General features: G+C 38.2%; 1 protein-coding gene across 11 annotated transcripts in view; it reads left to right on the plus strand.

Annotated features, from left to right (window-relative positions):
- Window positions 1-18831, plus strand: part of ERC2 (ELKS/RAB6-interacting/CAST family member 2) — a 532940-nt gene extending 514109 nt beyond the window's left edge. For all 11 annotated transcript variants that reach the window (XR_003399297.1, XR_003399299.1, XR_003399301.1 and 8 more), the window contains one exon: window positions 15849-18831. The gene's annotated coding sequence lies outside the window, so the exon portion shown is untranslated. The remainder of the gene's footprint in view (window positions 1-15848) is intronic.
- The last annotated feature ends 3893 nt before the right edge of the window (window positions 18832-22724 follow it).

Here is a 22724-nt window from a genome sequence, read left to right on the forward strand (position 1 = left end):
TTCTTTCTTTCTTTCTTTCTTTCTTTCTTTCTTTCTTTCTTTCTTTCTTTCTTTCTTTCTTTCTTTCTTTCTTTCAAGATGGAAAACTATTTCAGTAATATATCATCATCATCTCTTTTTATGCTAATTTTATTTTTAGACAAGGCAGATCACACTGCTGGGTGTTGTAATTTACTGCACACCAGCTTTGCAGAATATAATGGAGCGGGACAGTATTCTTTTTGATGTGGTTAATCCCTGTTATACTTGTGCCTCTCCTGAAAACTGCACTGTGTCAGAGAGTCTTTTGTAGCCAATGGTGACAGGAAGATCAACAGAGAGAGGTTGCTCCATTAACCTCTGAAGTAATGAAGTTGCATTTCAGGCAGTCAACACTCATGCTGCCAATTTATTATCATTTAAGAGGAAGTAGAACTACTTCAAGCCACTCTAGTGTCCACATTTTGATAAATACACAGATTGCTAATGTTCTAATGCTAACAATCAGCCCTGAGGGGACCTCTAATGGCATAGGATGCTGTGGCTGTGTGTCGTCTTGGTCTTGCAAAATAATCAGTCTTCAGCACCAAGAAAACAGGCTAAGCCTATTTATTCCCATACTAAATATGCAGATGTAGTTTTGCCGATAATGCCAACTTTATCTGTCCACGTGGCGAAAGTAGATAAATCATTTGATAACAAATTTGTGTAAACTTTCAAGGGAACTGAATTCAGATCTCCAGATTTGCTTTTATTTAATTCTGGTTTCCCAGGGGATACACAGTTGTAAGGAGATTACTTTCCATCTTATAAACAGACATAACCAAAATCTTGGGAACACGTTTAAACCTTCAGTTTCTTAAAATCTTGCAGGATTGTCTGACCTTATAAGAATTTCATGACCAATAGTGAAATCCTGTGAGAACAGCTTTCTGAGGAAGCAATAACACTGGTCTCCCCTACCTCAGCAGTAAAACAGGCTTGTAAAAGAAAACACTGCAAAACTGGCATGACCATACCCCCATTCTTCCTGAGTTCTGCTCCTAGGCATGGTCTGTGGCACATATTTTTTCCTGCTAAAGGTAGTGTAATTTACATGTCTGGCTTTCCATAAGTAGTGAAAACACTTTTTATATATAAAAGTCCAGGTGGTTTCATAGCCATATCATACATTCCTTTTCTCCCAGGGTGACATAAATAGTTATTTATCCACAGTATTTCAGAGACACAGAATCAAGGTGGTCAGTTAAGCGCAGTATGTTCCTGCTGGTGCCTTGCCAGATTTCTCATGTATTTGTATTTTATGCTGTGGCCAAGTTTTGCCTGCAGATGGGTCTCTGAGTGTTTGCTTCCTGGTACTAGTTTGACATAGCTCCACTGAAATAAATGGAAAGACTTTGTCTTCTGTGGGCTTTGGACGTGTCCTTTTAGTGTCTTTCATCTGTGAAGAGAAAGCTCTCAGCAGAGCAGGGGGAATGTTACCTGTGTTTCATAAACGGATATTGTTTATGAACAGAACGGTCAGCCGTGGCCTCGTGCCTACTGTGTGAGATGACTGTCGTGTTGCTTCTCCTCTCAATAGCCTGAACGCCCTTTCTCTCCTGAGCTGTATCACTTCTTGCTGTAAAGCAGATTCTCTAGGTTGCTCCCTCTGTCTTGCCTCTGCATGAGGAAGGTGCCTGCATCTTCCTGCTCGGGCTTTTCTTTCTTGAGCAATGGTGGCTGGACCATGTAGCCAAGGGCTGATGGTGCAGAGCGCTGCCAGGTGCAGGAGTAATGGCTGTGACCGGTACAGTTTCTCACCACGAGCTCCGTACCTAGCAGGCAGTATCCTGAGGTCTGTATGGATGCCACAGGATTCAGAGTGGCGCTGCGTTGCTCTGCTCTTTGCCAGAGCTTGTTACAGACCTGGTGCCAGAATAAGGACCACAAGCATCTCCCACAAGTGCCTCAAAGCTGCATCAAGGAATGCAGCCTGCAAAACTCAATGCATTCTCTCCCGCTCCCTCTCTTCCTACCCCGGCAACACATTTTTCTCTGTACTGAGACAACAGGTATCTCAAAACTCTCTCTTTTGTCTTTAGGCAGATGGTATGGAAAGGGCCCCCTACCAGGCTAGAGCACAAGGTTGCTTTTGAGTACCTGACTTGACACACAGTGGTTGGCTTTTTCAGCTGTTCTCAGCTGGGAGTGGATTAGAGCTCTGCTCCCAGCTGTGTGCAGCTGACAGGCCTGGAAGGACGCGCACGGTCACTGCCGCTGCTGTCGGGGCAGCACTGCCAGGCAGCAGCACTGCGAGGGTTACGGCCCTCAACAGCGTTCCCAGGAAAATGTTTTGAATGTTGGGGGAACGGGATAGGGAATCTCTGCCACCTGCACAGCCGGTGGCGGCTGCCGAGCACTCACACTGCCGACGTGTCCCGGATGCAGTCTTCGGAGTTTCTGCGAGGGCATGTCGCAGAGGAACTGGAAAAGCTGTCAAGAAATCCATAGCAATGCTAAAACCAGAGAAACATGGGCAACCCTCTGTGGGCCAGTACTGTTTCAACACTCTTTACCCTCTCAACCCCTTGCTTACTGAGTATTACTATCATTGATAAAACAAACGAAATGCACAGTGTGTGTGTGTGTGTGTGTGTGTGTGTGTAGAGGAAGAGAGCTGGGATACGTGTTGTGTGGTATGGCAGAAAGATTTTTTTTTGGCATCATTATCAGATTTTCAGGCAGTGAAGATGTTTTCATTTAGCACAAAATCAGTTTGTATTTTGTATGTGTTTTCAAAAAAGTGAGATAAGATTAGGCAATATTGAATGATAATTTATAAATCTACAATTCGTTATTGGTTTGTGTCTGTAGCCTTTTTATGTGATTTAAATGTACAGTTCACTAATCTTAGCTTATTCCCTTCTATGTTTAGCCAAAATGAACTGTTAAAGAATGCGAAATATATTATTTTATTGGCAGTGACTCACAACTGAGTCAGTGAACTTTTTTGCACTTACAACTAAAATTGGATTCTAACTTTCAAAAATTTATGACAATTGCTCCTTCTTGTGGCTTGAATGTTGACATATAATTAATTTAGGATTTCTTCATGAGATTTCCTGTCTAGGTTTGTACCTGTCACAAAAATATCCTTGGAAGTTTATCTAACAGCTGGAACACCACAAGAGTCGATTGAAATTTAGCAAAGAGATTTACTGGGGCCAACAGGAAGTGCTCAGAGCAGGATGGCATAAATAGGCAAAAAGAGCCCTTTTATTTCAGCGGTTTTAAAGGGTCCCAGTGCAGGCTGATAATGGCATAATCCTGAAAAATGCTGACAGCGTCAGCCAGCAACACCAGCACAGAAAAGGATTCCACAGGCATGGACTGGCACTTTGTTGAATTATGCACAGAATGGAAATAGGTCTGTTGCCTTCCCTCGATCCCAGCTACCCTGCAAGTTTCAGATCATTCTTTTGAGAAACCAGATATATTTAACAGGAATTTTCCATGAAATGGTTTTGAAATCTATTTTGTTCCTCTGTAGGATTGAAGGAATTCTGAAAATTCAAAATCTAGGTTGCTGTGACTTGTGCAACTAGGCAGGAAAATGGCAGGTGAAGTTTTCTTTAGATAAACGTAAAAAGAAGCATATGGGAGAAAAGCAACCCTAACACTACGTACCGAATGTCAGGACATAAATTACTGTTACTCTTCATGATGGAGATATTGAAATTATTGTACAGTCCTCCAAAAACTTAGCTTTATTTGGAGCAGTGATCAAAAAGGCAAACAATACTGTAAATATGTAGGAAACAAATAGATACCTAAACACCAAGCCATTTTAACCTCAGTACCTGTTCAAGGTTTGCCCACGTCTTTACTATTCCAGACATTTTTAATAAGCCACTGAGAAAGAATAGAGAACACAGGAAAGGCTAGAAAAAAGGATTTCAAATTGGTTTTACATAAAAAAGAGGCTATTGCAATATAATTCTTCCATATGGAAAGGAAGTATAAATATTAGAAGTCTCTAAAATCATGAATAGTCTGAAGAGTGTGAATATGAAATAATGGGTACGTTTTCCCAATATGGACACTCAGTGAAATGAGTAGGCAGTGGATTTTAGATAAAATGCAAGCCATACTCACTCAGATATCATGTAACTGTTGCCTAGGCTTGCCATGCCAGCTGCGGAGACCACAAGTATAAATGAAATTGGAACAGTGCTGAATGGTTTGTGGATGGTTTTGGTCTACTGATGGTTATTCAGTGCAAGGTTCTGGATTTAGCAGGGATTCCTGAACTCAGGGGCACGTGCATTGTGGGGAACCTGGAGAATATTCTCTGGAGGAGAAAGAGCAGGCCCTGTTTCCTTCTACATAGGGAGAGCAGAAAGTGTGAGTTGTTCCTGATCCGCACTTCAAAATTTGGAAGAGACATAAATTAGAAAATATCACTGGAACAAGCTGCATTTTCTGTGAGCCTACAAAACAATTTGTGGCCATTATTGTGGGCAATGCCTAATGATGCTTCCATCAGGTATGTACCTTGGGGAATTAAAAATAAGATTTCCTTTAATGAAATGAATGTAAATACCCTAAAACATTCTATTGGGAAAAAAATCTGCAAAGGACATGGGTGATTCTCCTTATTTTTATGTGCTATGTTTGTGATCTCATGACTTGCATGAGAAAATTCATGGGGTTTTGTTATTTTTTACCTGACTGTTAATTGTTGAGCTCTGTTAAAAAAGTTATTCCTGGCTTAATCAATTGCTTTTGATGATAAAACAATTGATCAATTATAGTTAGGGTATATGCTATACAAATTGTTCAAAAAGCACAAGTAACTTAGATAAATTAATAAAAAGTTAAGTTTGATTTATCTGTGCAAATGTTTGTAAAACCAAGGTTTTCTCATCAAAAAAAATGCAGTGAGGCCATGTTCTTTGACTTAATCCCTGCATTTTATATTCTAGCCCTCACAGTACAGTACACTAAATTCAAATATGAAATCGTGATCCAACTGTGCTTTTTCGCTGAATTTCCCATGTCTTTGTATCCAGCTCCAAAGTTCCTTATATAGCACAGGCTGCTGTGTCTCATATCTGAAGTGTGTAAGTATGATTGTGAAGGTGGCAACCTGTATCTGTAAGTTCAGATAGAAAATGAGGGAAGACATGCAAGTGTGAGGAAGGAAATAAATCCAGAAGACTAGAATTAAATGGGCTGGATAATTTTATTGTATTTAGAATACTTAATGAGAAATTAGGATGTCTTGTCAAATTTGGTTTTCTTGAATTAGGGAGTCCAGTAAGAACAAAGTTTCTGGAAAGTAGCCCTGAAACTATCTTATCTTTCTTGTAATATAGTTGTTTCAGTAGAAAAAAATTTTTTTTAAAGTACCACTTTTATTGCTAGTCCCTCTAAAATTGACGGAGGAGTTAACAAAGTTTGTATTGCCATCATTATTCTTATTTTTCAAGTTGCTGCTGTGAGTTAAGTTCTACTCTGGGCTTTACTTTTTCCTCAGTGGGACTGACACATTTGTGCATGCACAAGAGTATCTTCTGATTTTGTTTTGCTGTTTTTAATTAGAAAATTATCCTCAAAAATGCTTTTGTGAATTACTCTTCTCGTGTTTTATCTCGTTCCAACTAATAGAACTGCAATATGCAAGTAAAGTAGACGGTGATGGTATCACACAGTTTCCAGTTATAGTCCAATACCATCACTCAGCAATGAGTTGGTCAGAGATTGGCAACAGAGACTGACAGAGTGGTAAGAGCACTGCTGCAGAGAGTGGAATAAAAAAGAGTGGGGAGAAATAAAGCTTAAGCAAGAAGAATAATAGAGAGGAAAAAATAGAGAAGGTCTGTGCACAGTTGGAATGGGAGATCGAAAGGGGAAAGAGAATCGACATAGGGAAATAGGTGTTCTCTAGTAAAAAATACTATTGAGTGTAAGTTGTGATTTATGATGAATTGTAGTGAATATTTCTGCTCATAAATTTACTTGTCTTGATAAACACAGTTTATAATTTTTTATAAATGCATCAAGTAGAAAATGTTGTCCTTGTAATTTTATATGATGTCATAATGAAGTTCACCTTTTTCATTGTCTATGTTTATCTGTCATTTGACACTTGCATGGGAAGTCTGAGTATCACCTTTGGAAATACTGCAATCTAAGCCTCTGAACTTGCTAACTCTTACACAGATGCATGCTTTTGAGTTTGTAAATGGTTAAAAAGATGGTATTAGGAATTTGGGAGGGGAAGCAAGATTTTGCTTAAACAAGTTTCTTATTGCTATTTTATTTTTTCCCTTTGTGCAATAGTCATTATTACTGGTATACTGGTAACTATGGGTCTTGTATGCATGCCCTCAGTAAAAGGATAGCCTGTACGGCCCCTTTCATCGTAGACTCTTAAGTATTCTCTTAATGTTAGGTGCACATTTAAGTCTCACTTAGAGTAAAAATTAAAACACATGCTTATATGCTTACTAGAACTGGTCCCTAAGTCTTCCCTAACATGCACTGAGAAATGCGTGGGCAGGCCCGTAATTGTGGAGAAGCTCATATTATTGGGGCCTAAAGTATAAAAATTACTGCATAATTAGACCACACAAGTTAGATTTCAAAATGCTGCATGTTGTTTGGATGGGTATTTAAAAAATAAGTAGCTGTCAAGCATGTACAGTCATGTTCACACTGCCACACACAGTCATTGTAATGCTGGAGCAGTTTGAGGAGTTTTAAGTGGATCCAACATTGGTCTTACTTCAAATAGACCAAAGCTGCTAACATTTTCCTTAGTTGTATCTCTTTCTTCCTGACATTAAAAGATGCAACGGTAAGTGTCACACTTCACTTTTATAAGTAGGTTCATATCATGAACCATGTAAAATAAAAAATATTTAGGATCATTTGGAGAGGAAGATAAAAGTACATCTCATGCTGTAAAACGGGCTTTTGATATATAACAAAACTCTGAGCTATCCTTTGGCATATTGATTTCTTTTATATTATTATTTATACAATCGGTATACATCACAATTCCCTCCACAACACAATTAATATTTAAATATAACTGATAGTATAACTTTAAAGAGTACAGGGCTATTAACTAGCAGAAAAAACCTAATGAAATGGCATGTTAATGGTTTACCTAAATTATGAGTATAGATGGGAATATACAGCGGTTGGTACAAATATTCAGATCCACAGAGCAATACTCTGAAGCTCATTTGTTTATTCTCAGTTTTAGAAGATAAGCCATCTAAGGTGATTGGAAAAGCAGACATAAGCCATTCGATGCATCTTCATTAATTTTCTTGTTACTATTTGGTTAAGAAAAAGATAATCCCAGCAAACTTCTGCCAACTTAACTGGAGTCATCTGCCCTAAGGACACCATGCTATGCCCAGCACTTCCAAGAAGACTTGCCCTCTCTAGCCAAGTATTCAACCTTTTCCTAAGGGAAGACCTGGGCCCACACATGAAGTACCTCAAACCTGCCCTCAGCCCTCACCACCTCTCTTCCTCCTGACTCCATCAAGCCTTTGGGTACTTCAAAAGGAGTACAGGCCTTGTACTGCTCATTGGCTGGAATGCTTTTGGATTAAACTTCCTCACCACCAGATATATTAGTATTTACTCTGGTACAACATCTAGTAACCAACATGCTTCTAACAACAGAGTGTGGTGACAGCCAGCCAATGTTAGCTATTAAATATTGACTGGCTCTGGTAGGATGTGTGAGGTGAAAACCAAGTCATACTCCCTACAACCAGACAAATATGTATAAGATTTTAAGAATTTCCTTCTAGTCCCAAACTATCGGGAAATCTAAAAAGATGACAGAAAAAAAGAAAAAAAAAAAGTCCTACAAATTCTAGAAATTCCCCTCATCCAGAGAGAAGCCACAGCTATGACCTTGCTTGGCTCAGGCAAACTCCTAAGAACAGGAAAGAAACACCCCTCACCACTGCTGGCTGAAGAAAGAATGTGCTTTTCCTTTGACATAATTTTTGACCCTCCAAAAGGAGTGGCAAAGCATTTCTGTGGATCAGCAAGTCGGATCTTACTGAGCCCTTGGCAGTGCTGCCAGCAGCAGTGAGCTGGGTGCACCCAAAGGGTGACTATGCCTGAGCAAAAACACTGTTACCTCACCCACGAAGAAACAGGGAAGGGCACCAGGGAAATGCCTGTGGACAGAAAGAACAAAAGATTGCCAACCCCTTCCCTCCGTCAGCTGTGACCTGTCTTTGTCATTCTCTGCACATTTAACCTCTTACATAAGCCTTAGCTCATTTGGGAATGAGGACAGCAGCAACACGTAACAGGCTTGAGAGAGTCAAATGTTTCAGATGCACAAGTGTTCAGCCAGCTCATCATTTGCTCCATATCTACAGGCTGGCAGGGATGAATCTGCAGGGATTTACAAAAGATGGGATCACGATGCAGTTCTGAAAGGCAAACAGAACCTTCAGAGCTCAGGGACCACGAGCATCCTCATCAATGCGCAATAGAAACTTTACACTGTTCCCTGGAAAAAGTGTAGTCCTTGGAGAGAAAGGGAGGGGTATTCTTCTGATTTGTATCTCATATTAGGGTTTATGATTTAAATCTACCCCTCAGTTTTATCAGTAATATCTCCGTTAATTTAATTCATTTTTCTTGTCCATTTTAGAATCCAGTTTTTAAAACCTGAAATAAACATATGTTTTATCTTCAAGAAACAACAACAAAAAAAATAAGAACAGTGAGGAGTGTTGATTTAAATAAGTGGATGCTTATAAATGAAACTTATCCCAGCTGGGATTTTAGTGGGTTCATTTTTTCTGTTTTCATTTTGCAATGAATTTCTAACAACAAAGATTTCTCTATCCAGTGAAAATTTTCTCTTTTAAGAGAAAACAGCATCTTGAGGTTTCCTTTAAAAAAAATAAAAAATAAAACAAAACATGCAGCAAGTTGCAATTAAATTTCAGTTAACAAAATGCAAAAGTACATACAACCTCCATCTGCCAAAAATAAATAGTTTGAAAAGTAATTTCACATCCCTGACAATGACGACTGTGTTTATGACATATTTCTGGGGCCATATTCCACTCTCCTATCACTGCCAGCTTGCGTCCAGTATTTAGAAATAAAACAGAAACACATTGAACTTGCTGAACTAGATGTTGCCACACTGCAACTCTAATGGGCTTAGTGACCACAACCTACAGGGGCCAGAATGTGTCAACAGCAAAAGGGCCAACCTCAATCACTGTCTGTGCTTTTACAAAGTTGTTACATGTTTAATTCTTTGCAGCTTAGTTCTCCTGCTGTTCTGGCTGCTCAAAACCAAGGCTCATATATTGCAGCAGCCTTCTCTACCTCATATAATGCCACAAAGGTCCCAGCAGGAGACCTTTCAGTGGAGCAGACAAGCCACAGGCTAGGGCAAACAGGGCATCACAACTTCCTAATAAGATGACTTATTAGATTGGGGGCTTGACACAGCTTTTATTTAACCACTTCTTTTCTTAGCCACCAGAAACGTGGTCTGCCTGCTTGGAGCACAGTAAGTGGTGTGTGGATTTGCAGCAAATACTGCCACACGCATTCAGCCCGGTCTCTAAGTAGAGCATGGTTTCTGATCGCTTTATCACTACACCGATACAATAATTTTGCCCTTCATGTCGGATTTCCAGGCACACGATTTTTTAGTATATTAAATGAATGCTTTCCCACTGGATTGGTCACTGCCTGTTCCGGACTTTGAGTGGGCTTGTGGAGGGCTGGCAGTGAACGGGTTAAACAACTGAAAAGGCAGGATCAGTTTCCTGCCTGCACTTGCAATGGCCTAAGGCAGTGCCTGCTGTTCAGGAGTTAGAGAGAGTGCCTTGCCTTGTCCCAGGTGGCAGACAGGCAAACCATGTTATTAAGAAGCAGAGATCGAAAAACCTTGATCTTCAAAAAAGGCCCCTAATTAGTCCCTAGCATGAGAATAAATGGCATTCCACATCAGCAAGGATGAAAAAGGGTCCTTCAAATTTCATCAGGTAATCTCTGCTATTGACAGTTTTTAGGATCACACTGGGAACTCTTGTTGTTTGATCCGTTTTACCCAAAACCTCTTCTTTATTTGTCACTTCTGTTTCATTTAAATAATAAAAAAGGGAGTTTAATGGTCTCACATGCTGCATCGTAAGGAAGTCATAAATGTCTTGACAAAGAGCTCCATGCCGTGCGTTGCTGAGTCACTGCTGCCTCCATGAGCAGCTCTCGGGTCCACTGGAGTCGATAGAAATTCTTCCATCATCTTTGATACGCTCCAGCTCAGCCCATCGAAGTGTGCTAGTCTGAAGCCATCCTTACCATTTCCATAGACCTCTTTTTAATTCAGCATGAAAGTGACAGGTTGAAGGACATGTGCTGAGTTTTCTCATATTTCTGAAGAGCTTTGATTCAGACTAGACTTGTTTTATGAAAAGAAAAAGTTTATTAAAGAATCTGTCTTTCAATTCATATACCACTTCCCTAATTTTGATTTATAAACATTCCCAGTAGAGAAGACATCCTTGTCCAAATAGTCTTAAGGTTCATAAACTTCATCTACTTTTATCATATAATCATACAGTAGTTTTCAAGGACTCTCACTCTCTAGAGGGCTTGAATCCATTTGATTTTATTCATCCCAGTGGTATCTGCTTTTATCCCTAACTCAGATTAACAATTCTGGCTTTATAACAATATGGAAAGTTCATCACGTTCAAGCAGTGATTCTACCACCAGCTGTAGATCCTTCTGAAGTTTACTGTATAATGAATTTAAAACATAAATAGCAAAAAATGGGATAAATAATTTCTTTGCCAGAATTGGAACAACGTTAGTTTTGTTATAAATAACCTTCTATACTGATGTTTTTTGCGAACCTTTCAATATTTAATTAAATCACACAGTTTCTGGATCTTTCTTTTAAAATATATTTTACTTGTCTATTTGCCATTTTTAAGCTTTATTGCAAGTAACTATAAATCATTGAAAAAGTAAAATGAAAAATGGTTCTACTTTTACAATGTAGCTACGAAGATATTTTCTAGAATCTAAGAAATACACCTCAGAATTGCTTATTCAAAATCAAGTTATCATTATGAGGGATGTTTCACGTTATTATAAAAGAGATTTGTTATTCGGATTTTGTAAACTAGGTTTGAGCTATTTATTTTCTGAAAGGATCGGTGCATTAAGAGTAGAGCAGGGCAGCTTTGCCCAGGTATACCTGAACGTTGTCAGACAGTTGCAGATCTCACAAGGTAACGTTTCCTTAAGTGGAGTTTTTAAGAATGACGAAAATTTGTTCTCCTCCAAGCATGGTGTTTACTTTCTCTGTTCAGTGTTCTCCACATAATATGCAGTGCTGCACTTACCGTTCGAATCAAGAAACTTCCTTTAGCATTACTTTAACCCGTGGGCTTTATTGATTTGAGATGTAAGAAATTGTATGCCAGGACTTTGGTTATTTTAACTAGTTCTAAACAAGAAAGACTAACATCAGTTTTGACAACAAACAAAACCAGTTTTTGTTCTATCGGTTATGTTTAAAAGATTCCAATTTCAAACCAAACACAACTTGTGGTTATTCTGTCAGATATTTATATAGCCACTGGGGCGCCATAGTTATGCACCGCATACATCATTGTATTTTTAAAATGTACTTAATGAACATTTTTTCTTTTCTGGTAACTACTTCATTGCCTTAAATGAATGCATTCCAATAGAATTTGTAACAAATGAGCACTTTGTGTTTGCATTAATGCCAAACACGTTTAACAAATTTTTAACAAGGAACACTGGCAAAAAGCCAAACTCCTAGAGGGACACTGAAGGAATGCTATAAATTTAAACTAGATTTTACCTTTTCACTCAGCTCAACAAGTGTCTTAGGTGTCTCTGGCATCTCGGCACAGGAAGTTTTCTACACAGATTGGATACAACTTTATGTCTTAATTATTTCTCTTCTTGGCCCTCCTTGCTAGAGATTTTTACATCAATATAACAGGCTTTAACAGGTTACTGTATTCTTTAGAAAGCGAACAGTGGGTTTTCATTCTTTCCATGAGAGTTAGGCCAGGAGGAAGTAGCAAAACCAGTATTTGTTGGGACTGTAATGACAGAGAAGTTCAAATAGTACATATCATGCCATTTTTGTATCCTGTGTTAAGGGAACTGTATTGTGGCGAGCACTCCAGCAGATCTGTGCTACCTAATATTGTTTCTTGTGCTGAGTTGCAAATATCTGGACTGTGATCATGTTTGCAACTGCACTTCAGGGGCAGGGAAAAAGCAGCCCACAGTGCTCCCACTGGTCTGAGCTCTGGGCTCGCACAGAAGCCACAAACAGATTTTTGGCTGAATCAAACATCTGGGGGGATTCTGCAGTTGTTAAGTTATGCCCACATGGTACATGTCATTGCAGACCTTGGGAATCACCTAGTCTGTAATACATGTTTGTATTAAAAGTGTTACAAGTAGCTCCACAAACCACATGCTTGCTCTTTACTTGTAACTTAATATATTAATTTAATTTTTACTATGTTATTTTAGTTTTAATCAAACGCAGGAACTGAAAAATAATAATACTTAGCACTCATCCAAGACTATTAAGGCACATTACAAACATTAAGCCTTGCAAATTCCTGTGAGGAGCCTGATGTTATCCCTGCTCCAGCAAAGAGTAAGTTAGGCACAGAAAAATGATATGGCTTTTTCCTTAGTCACCCAATAAGCTAGTGGCAGGGACAGGATTCAGAACACTGCTGTGCCAGGGCTTTGTCTTAGTTAATTGTGTCATTCTTCTCATGATTTTGCACAGACAAAAGGAAAAATTGAGAATGATTTTTTTTTTTTTTTTTTTTTGTGAGTTCCAGGAGGTCAGCTGAGAAAGACTTTATGAGTTACAGCCTTATTTTTTAAATACTGCTTTTCAGTCTAGTTTCTTGTTTCCAGAAAATGAAATCATTTCCCATCATTTGTGCGTACTCTGATCACAGTAATGATGAATGAGTCTAGAGAAGGAATCTGAGTCATTCATCCTGACAGCTTTTTAAAAGATGTCACATTATAATGCAGATGCCTTGTCATAGACTAAGGAGCAGAAATAGCCCTAACAGGTTTTTATTAATGATATCCTTCTCTACGAACATTTGGTCAGATACCAATTCCCTGCAATAAAGTGGCTATTCCCTCTCTCTCTGACTCACTAATTACCATATCAGTTGTTGGCCTTTTATGTAGGTACCATGTGTAACAGGTTAGGAGAGGGCAATTTAAGCCTATGTGAATGGGTATCTGTTTTTGTATCTGGGTGCTTGTTGCAAACATTTGGAAAGCATATGGAGCATAATGGACATTAACCCAGATGTCAAAAATAGCCTGCATTTTACTACTGTTATTAAACAGTTTCCCCTTTAACCCCTTTGTGTTTACCCACCCACTCCAGCTTGTTTCTGCAAATCACTGCTGAGAGGAAAGGATTGAAGGTAAAAAGTAGTAATCAGGCAGGTGTCTTTATCCAAAGGAAAAACAATCTGAACAAATATTTGTGGGCTACTACACTTTTATATCTTCACATCCTTCTGCTGTTTTCATTGACTGGTATCTAATGGACTGTCAGAGGTGCCAAACTCATAAGACATTAATTTCAGCTGGAGCACTGCTGAATCTCAGGCCCAATGTATGTTACCAAATTTTATTTCTGTTTTAGAGGTTCAGTGACCTATACCAAGCACAGCATTGAAGAAACAAATATAAATTTAATTTACTCAACCTCAGTTGGTATTTGACAGCAATATCCTTTTATATATTTATTTGACTTACTAGAGAAATACTTTGCATTTCCTACCTGTGGTGAACAAGTTTTTGTTACACTTCCAATACATGTATGGTTTCCTGATGAATGGGTGGGTTGATTAAGCGGGTGGGGGTTTATTTGGGGTTTTCATTCTACAGTAAAACCCCCGTGAGAATTTGGGGAGCAAGTCAGAGAGATACTGTATTTTGTAATTTGTTGCTGTTCCTCAGATTGGACACTTTATTCTGGGTTCTTATTTCTAAGAGCATAAACGAATATTAATTGCAAAGGAACTTGTAAAATACCAAGTATATTGAAGATTTGATGTGATTATGTTTGTAGTGAAACTTTTTAAAAAAATAGACATTTTTGTGCTACAGTTTCTGGAATGTACTCTGCTCGTTAAGTGCTTCATATGCTTATGTATCTCTTTGATGATTAAGAAATACTCGGCACACAAAAGAATGGGAGCTATGCACAGTTCACGAAACGTAATGCATGCTCTGACTTACAGTTTTCATAAAGAGTTTGCAAAGATTTTATGTGCCAGAACTAGTAACATGATCTACTTTAGGAACTCCCTGGCTTTCCAGCTCTGCAGAAGTCATTTTTTCTCCATTCAAGGGCCAGATCCAAAACCTGTTAAAATCAGTGGGAACCTTTCCACATTTCAGTGGGCTCTGGATTAGTCCCTAAGTGTTTCAACCAGAAGAATTGTACCAACCTCCCACTGGAAAAGTAGAACTATTCATCTAAGCTTGTATTATATAAACCATTACATGTACTTGCCACAAAGATAGGAACTTGAAAATGGGGATTTAAAATAATTTGTGAGTTTATTCTGTAAACAGTATTTCACTTTACTCACGAAATAATTACTCTGAGAAATATTAGGTTCTAGAATGTGAGGCAGCATTTTAGTCAACTAGTTCTATTTACAAAACAACAATTTTTCAGCTGCATGCAAAAGTGTAAGCATTCTATGGCAATTTCTATTTCATAAAACTGGATGTTTTGGAAACTTCTAAGGTTACATAAATGCAAGGGCAATAACAGAGAATCCCATACATAACCATTTCCAATTTTATAGAAACAAAGTCAATGGATAAATGAACAACTGCCCTGTAAAGGAATCGTTTAATTCCTCCCACTCATCTGATACACGGATAATGTGAATAAGACTAATCCATTGCTCTCTGTTCAAGAATACTGTGCCATTTTCTTGCAGCAGAACTAGTGTAACAATAAAAATCATTCAGGCCTCACTCCGTAGTTGCTTACAATCAGACACGGAGCCTCATCCAAAGCCTGTGGAAAGCAGGAAGACTCTTCCCACTGACAGAGTCAGGCTTACACCAGTTACCTCTCATAGCCCCCTAGATTTCAGCAGTGCCTGCCAGGCCATGAAGAGCAGCAGTCATTGACTGCCAGCCTGCATGGCTGAAAAACTCATAACAGATTGTTGTATATTTTAACTTTTATAAATCTGAGGTTCTCGTATCCATAAAATCCTTCTCCACTGTTTTGTAAGTTAAAGTGGACTTAAAGTGCTTAAAATATAACAATAAAATGTTGCTGTCGGTACCTTCAATTCTGGAGAGTTGCAAGAGGTACTACATATTCCCACCTGCCGCGGAACACAGTGGAAAGAAATGGATGATTCCTTTGGTTTCCAAATAAAAATATTTAGTTTTATTAATAGCATTTCCACTTCAAAACTACTGTGCTTAATAGACAAGATCAGAAAACTCAGCACTCACAGAATCACAAGCACAACAGAATTTCACATCTTTGGAATTTAAGAATTTTCCCTTTTAGGGTGAATCTTGTCATAAAAATCAGCTGTAAAATTAATTGACACCCCATTAACATAATAAGTGGGTTCAAACCAAATTCAAATCCTTACTTAATCCTTAGTCCCTAGAAAAGCAATATATCCACTGATGTCTAGGAGAAGCTTGATTAGATGAGAACTGGGATGTTTTGTATGCTTCGATCATGTTATTAATCAGAATATTTTGTTTCCTCGTTACAGTTGTCAGAGGAACTAGTGAAAGAGGAAGAAAAAAATGTAGCACCGGAAGCTAACGATGATAATCTATTGCATTGGATCTCTAAACATGACCATGATATCCTGGAGAAGATCACAGATGCAGAAAATTAATGCTAAGGTTGATATCTAATGTAATGCTGCATTAATTGGCATTTTCTCCATTATTTCTTGTAGTCTACTATGAATTTAGATACTTTGGAAAATAATGAAGGAGACTCAATCAGAAATTGTAAGAGCTTCATTTCTGTCTTTAATGGGTCTTGGAAGTTATTCTGTTTTCACAAAGAAACCATCTGTTCAGAATAGTATTGTTTAATGAAGTTCAGTTAAGCAGATTATGTAACTAATTTTTGGTAAATTGATATTGATTTTAATAAGTAATTCAGATTCTCTTAGATGTGGTATCTGCATTTGCTGATTTTACCTAGTCTCTTCTAAAGTATCACTTCTATTGCACTAGATTATCAAAGAGGTATTAGTAAAATGCTATATAAGGGTGTTGGCATTAATCTTACCCCCAGTTAGATGTGGGCTTTTCCAAAAGATAAAATCCAAGCCTTTACCCTCCTCTGTTTTCTTATATCTACTGATAAAATAATAATAATTTTTTAAAAATACCAAAACTAAAACCAAAAAACTTTGATAGTATATCCGGTATTAAGCTCTGGGCCAGGTTGGAAATGAAATCAATTTTTGGTACTAATAACTGATGACAAAGATTAGCTTTATGAAAATATGGTGTGTGTCTCTGACAATGCATAGGACATCTAATTTGAGCATAAATATAAGATTATATACAAAATGTGTCTATTTCTGGGTGGTAAAAGCTTGAGGCATATATAAATACATATGTATGTATATATATGGACATATACACAAGGATGTGTCAAGCTTTTACCATCCAAAAGCATACAGGTTTTCAACAGTAAAAGCTGGGACTCTTTAAAAAACAAAACAAAACAAAACAAAATATAAGATTGCTGTGAATACAGTGTATGCACTAGGTCTCCTGTAAATGAGGAACTGTTTGTTATTGTTTTCTACATTGAAAAACAGTCTCCAACATGGATCCCAATGAATCCGATATGCTAAAGAAAATACCAACGAACAAACAGCACTTAAAGGCTGTTTGCATCCACAAAATGTATCTAATGAAATAAATTTAAATCACATTCAAGGAAAACTAAAAATGTGAAGTCATTACATTCAGTGAGAGAACATAACTGATAGTCAAATCTCTAGCACTTCTCGAGGAGAGGATCCTTATGACTCCATGAACACTTTCAGTCAGTCTGGCAAACATGTGCAAATGTTTGGCTGTTTTCTTGAGGCATCTTTTTTGTCCATGGAAGAAATGCTTCCATGCTGATGGGAGTGGGAATAGAATATCTGCATTTTTAAAGGACAAACAATAAATTTAAGCATGGGTGGCCTTAATCCTTAGTAGTTTTTCTTTGCTGCTGTAAAAAAAGAGAAATTAAATGGATACTCCTAAAGTCTTGCACTGAATTTAGAAAAATTATTTTTGGAACCTGTGGTGCAATTAACCCTAAACATCTTACTTGAGCCATACGTAGTAACCCCTTTAAAATTATTGTCTAGAGATGATATTTTATTTATTTGTACCATAATTCTTGGTGCAATCAAAGAGCAATTTATTCGAGCAGGAGTCCTGCTGGATGCTACTGTCTTCAGTAAATAGAGTAAAATGTATAGCATTAGTATAGCATAGATAATCCCAATTTCATTCATGTTTAAAAAGTTTGTCCTTTAACTATCAATGGCATTTTAGATCTTTGTTTTTGAAACAGCAAAGCTTTTGGGAGTATATTTAGCACATATGACAAATGTTGCACTTGGAAACTCAGACAACAAAACTGGTTTCTCATGACAAATTTGTTGTCACGGTAGGGGACAATCGTCTGTGTCTCTTACAATCAGGTCTTTACCTTAACTCTGCAACTGAATACTTGAAGTAGGAAATAAACTAGGGGGGAAATAGGGTCACAGATACAAAGCTGTATAGTTAGATATTTATATGTATGTGCCAATTTTGTCACAAATATTATTTTAGGGGCATTTTTGCTCCACTCATGTTGGTAAGAGTATTGACCTAAACTTTTATCAGGGCCTGCAAGTGTGCCCCTAAAGAGTAAAATTTTGTCTAACATTGCTTTTTTGCTTTATTCTTTTTTTTTTTTTTTATTCTTTCTTTTCATTTCATGTGATACTCTATGATGTTTGGAGAAAATCTTTTCATACACTAAAATAGAATCTCGGGGTTTACAATAAACACTGTGATGTTGGGAAATATTTTATTTGAGCAATGTTTGGTAGGTTTTTTTCCCCCTCTAAGTGTAAAGAAGCAAACCAATTTTTGGTTAACATTTAAGATAATGATTATTATTTTAATGTGAGGTCAGTCTTGTACTGCACATTCTTTCTTTCATTTAAATGTACAGTATGAATTTTGTATTTAATGAATTTTGTGTATCCAGTATGCACGTACCTGCACATTGACTTTCATTTGAAAGTGAGTTTCAATTTACTTTTTAAACAGTGTTTATGAAAAGACCTCAGATGTGTTGACACAAACTATATCTGCAGTGTTTTTTTTGTGTGTGTAGGGTGACGTTCGAATGTGATGTTCTGCAGCAATGGGTCAGTATTCCCTATTTACCTTAGGTCCTCATTTGATAGTGCTTCTTGTAATAATTTTTTCAAGTGAGTGGCATGTTCTGGATTGTGATGTTGATATATGGTTAAGGACATTGATATGAAACTAAGGAATTCCTAGAAATTACCAGTGGGCATGTATTAGACAGTCATTGTAATTTAATGTCTAGTAGAAGTGTAAAGTACCAAGGTATTTAGAGTTCATAACATTGTTATCATGTGTATGGGAAGTATTTAGTGTTGATCAGCTTGTTTATATTCATCAAATAAACTTTGTTTCTTTCTGAAATCAGTGTTGTGTCATTAAAAGTATGTTTAATGACTGTAAGAAAATGTGTGAGAGATGTTTTCCACATGCTAAATCTATCACACTCCTTATTTCTCTAATTGCTACCATTCAAAGTAATTTATCTTCCTGTTGTTACTATCACATAAACTGTTTAAGAAAGCATAAAAAGGAAAATGTCTCCTAGGCCCCACTCCCAGAAATGCTTACCAGCAACTTTACTAAAGTGAGGAACCTTTTTCTGGATTGGGCTCTTAGAGAGCAATATGCTTTTGAGTGGGTTTCTAAAACATAATATTCTTGTGTGACCCTGTGTAATTGCATAGAAAATTACATTTTGTTTATGTACTTTACTGACCAAAAGCCATAAGGTGTGAAATTCTCTGCACAGTCAGCTCCTTTTTCAGCTGCCTGGTAAGTGGTTCCCCGTTTCCATTATGTTAACTTTTTTTAGAAAAGGAACTTTTGTTGAACAGGAATTTCTTACCTCATAGAACTCCCTGGACCAGCTCAGGGCACACACAGCAGGAGAATAAAAGGTAAGTAAGTATGCATTTTACTTAGGTTATTTAAAAACACACAGTCTTTTAGTTTTAAACTCTGTTTCTTTACCTATAAATTAGTTTTCTTGGTAAGAGAGTGCTATGTACTAACATAGGATATTAAGTTTCACTTTTAACTACAGCTAAATATACATTTATTGTGTATTCTGCTTATGCCTACTTAGCTTTCAGTTGCAAAACTATGAATTGAGTAGCAGTTGCTTCTATCTTCTTTCTAGACCTGCACAAATTTTCAGAACGGTGTTGTTCTGTATTCAGGCAGTGCCTGTACGAGGGGTCTCTCCATCCCACTTCATTGGAAACACACAATTTTTTACTCTATTTTCAGCGTTAATCACGTCCTGTTTTAAAGACAGGTCCTGCCTCTCTGCACGGTGAAGGGGACAGTATGTGCCAGCATGTCATGCGAAGGCCAGAGCAGGACTGCAGTGGATTTGGAAGAACTCTAAAAGGCTCCTGAGCCCCATTTTCTGTAAGATTTTTTTCAGCAAGGAGTCCCCTCTTTCCTCTGCAGAAAAGGGCCGTGTGGGCCCCAGGGGAAGGGGAACCAGTGTGTTTGTGTCTGGTGGATGCCTGAGGGGAGGGGAGCTCCCCAGAGGGCAGCCCTGGCTGCAGGAACATCTCACCTCAACTTGAAGGCTGAGTTCATACAGTCAAGAGCTCCTCCAGCCCTACGGGAGAGAGCCTGAACGAGGGGCAACCTCTTCTGAGCTTATGGTTTCTTCATAAGAGAGCCTGTTTGTTCACTCCAGACTTAAGTCAAAGAACCTCGAGGTTTGAGCAAGCGCAAGTATAAGCAGTGGGGGACATTCAGGGGGTGAAGCCATGTGTCTGCTTGCATTTCAAGCCAACACGTCAGTTCAGACACACTCTGAGAGCCCCAAACAGCTGCATGACAGCGCAAGTTGGATAAAGCCAATTGCAGAACACCTACTGCATCTCCCGGTTCTTCACGCTGTGCTCCAAGTCCAGGGTTTGGTCCTGGAAGAGCCACACTAATTATGCACACTGAGTCCTGCCCTGTGGAGAAACCTGTCAGAAAGTACAGAACAGAGGGTCAAAGAACGGCGTCACTGTATTTCACCTGTTGATATTGCTTCTCCAAAACACAAAAGTTTTAATAACTAATGTCTTGAATCATTCTAAATAAAGCCAAGTCAGCTCTAAAGTAAGTACTGCATTTCCCATTATGAAGCCAGTGGGAGCCCTGCATGTCGCCAGGGCATGATTTGGCCCATATATGAACAGGACAGGTGATGTGGGGCTAAAGATTTTCCTCCTGTGAGATTAGTGAAGTTATTTCATACTCCTAATTTTCAAACAAAATACTTTCTTCAAATGCACCTTTTCAAAGAAGAGGCAACCTCTGCCTTCACCAGGAGTAGCCCACAACACATCACGACAGATTTTGTATGGCCTGGAGGCAGGCACTGATGCAGTGGTAGCCCTGTTGAGAAGCCCACCCTTGATAGATGCAATTGCAGAATCAAGGACTGATTTGGGTTGATTTTACATTCCTTGCTCTTCAAAATGACTATTTCTACAGAATGAAACTATTTTAAAACCAGATCACCACAGATGCAGGGGAAGAGCGGGCAAAATGCCAGTACATCCCAAAGATAACGCATGTATTCCTTTGAAATGTGCACTTGAATGTGTGTTATACCAGATATTCCCATGTAGCTACAAATATCAGGACAAATCCAAGAACTTTGAACTCATCCAGTTTCTAATGAAAGTGACTGTCCAACGTTAAAAAGGCCATGCTTTTGCTACTCACCCCAGCAAGGCCAGGAGACAACAGATGTTCTGGCAGCCGCAGGCTGCCTTGCACTCGGGGAGCCAGGGCTGGAGGAGAGCAGCCAGCTCCCTCCAGATGGAGCAGCCAGCGGAGAGGCGAGTGGGAGGCTGCACAAGGAAGTTAGATAGCTCCAGATAGCGAAGGACTGATGATGTGTGGCTCCACATCACCTAAGCAGCTTCTGAGAGGTTGCACAAGAGAAATAAGCATCAATCAACAGTTAACTTGAGTTCAGTAAGAAGTCGTCTTGTCGTGGGAAAATCAATAGAGAGGAAATATCTGTGCAGAATGCATGATAATGTAGCATGGTAACTATTTTTTATTTTAGTGTAATTTAGACAAATGCATTACTCATAAGTGAGTTATCCAGGGCTTGCCAAATATGTGGCTAAACAGTTATTATGGCAAATTACACCATCATCTAAACACCTCTGTTTTGGCTCTTAGTTGTCTTCTTTTGCAATAAGGTTTTTTTCTTGATTATTGTTGTCTAACATTGCTGTATTTACTGCTTTGGTTACCATAGCAATAAATAATATCATGAACAACAACATGCATACAAGCAAATAAGAGCATTTTCCAAATTTCATGAGAACACCCTTGTTAATGAAGATCTATATGCTTGGATAGTTCTTAACATAGTTCTCAAGTCTACTGATTTGTGTCCTCATATGCATTTTATTATGGGCTTTATATTTCATTTTAAACTTCCAAAAATAAAGAAAACCAGCTGAAGTACATTTTTTTTTTAAATGGCCAGATTTTGGTTAGAGGTTAACACAGGCCAAAAGAGAACACAGATCTGCCCTGGAGCTCTTACAGTTTTATTTTGTTTTGTTTTAATAAAAAGATCCTTATTACAATCCACCAAAGGTCACAGAAATGTGGTCATTATGGACCAGCCGTATTCCTTGTGCATAACTCTCCTGCCCTCTGTACCTTCTCCAGTCTCAGATCAATCAGACGTGTGAAGGCAGGATTGTTGTCAGTCATGGTAAGGATGTGCATTAAGGGACTAATCCAAACTTGACTGAAGTCAACTGAAAGACTATTGATTCAAAGTAAGTTTCTGATTGTACCCCGCTTGCTTCTTTCTGGAGCCAATGTGTACATTTACAGGAGCATGGGGCCAAACCATTTCCTCTATATATCAGAACTTGAGCTAAATGTAATTCAGATGAACAAACTGCGTCACTTTTTGAATGCTTTGTGATGAGAAAATACATTATTCATTACTGAAGTTCATTTACAATGTATTTTGTTTGTAGTTGTCCTGACTGTTTCTAGGTCAGAACTGTACTCCTACCAACGCTTAACACAGTCTCTCATTATAGTACCTCTACGTTACAGTCACTTACACTATTCGTTACGACTGAGTATCGTTCAGTCCATAGGTTAGTTTGCTATGGCTATAGATAGATTTGATGCATTATATTTAAGGAGTCTGTTTTCTAAACCAAAATAAATTCTGATGAATCTTTCAATTGGGGCTACAATAGGAAAAAGAAGAGGCAACACACACACCCCTGCTC

This window comes from Athene cunicularia (genome assembly GCF_003259725.1).
Source record: "Athene cunicularia isolate RWA chromosome 12 unlocalized genomic scaffold, athCun1 chr12_part1, whole genome shotgun sequence".
NCBI lineage: Eukaryota > Metazoa > Chordata > Aves > Strigiformes > Strigidae > Athene > Athene cunicularia.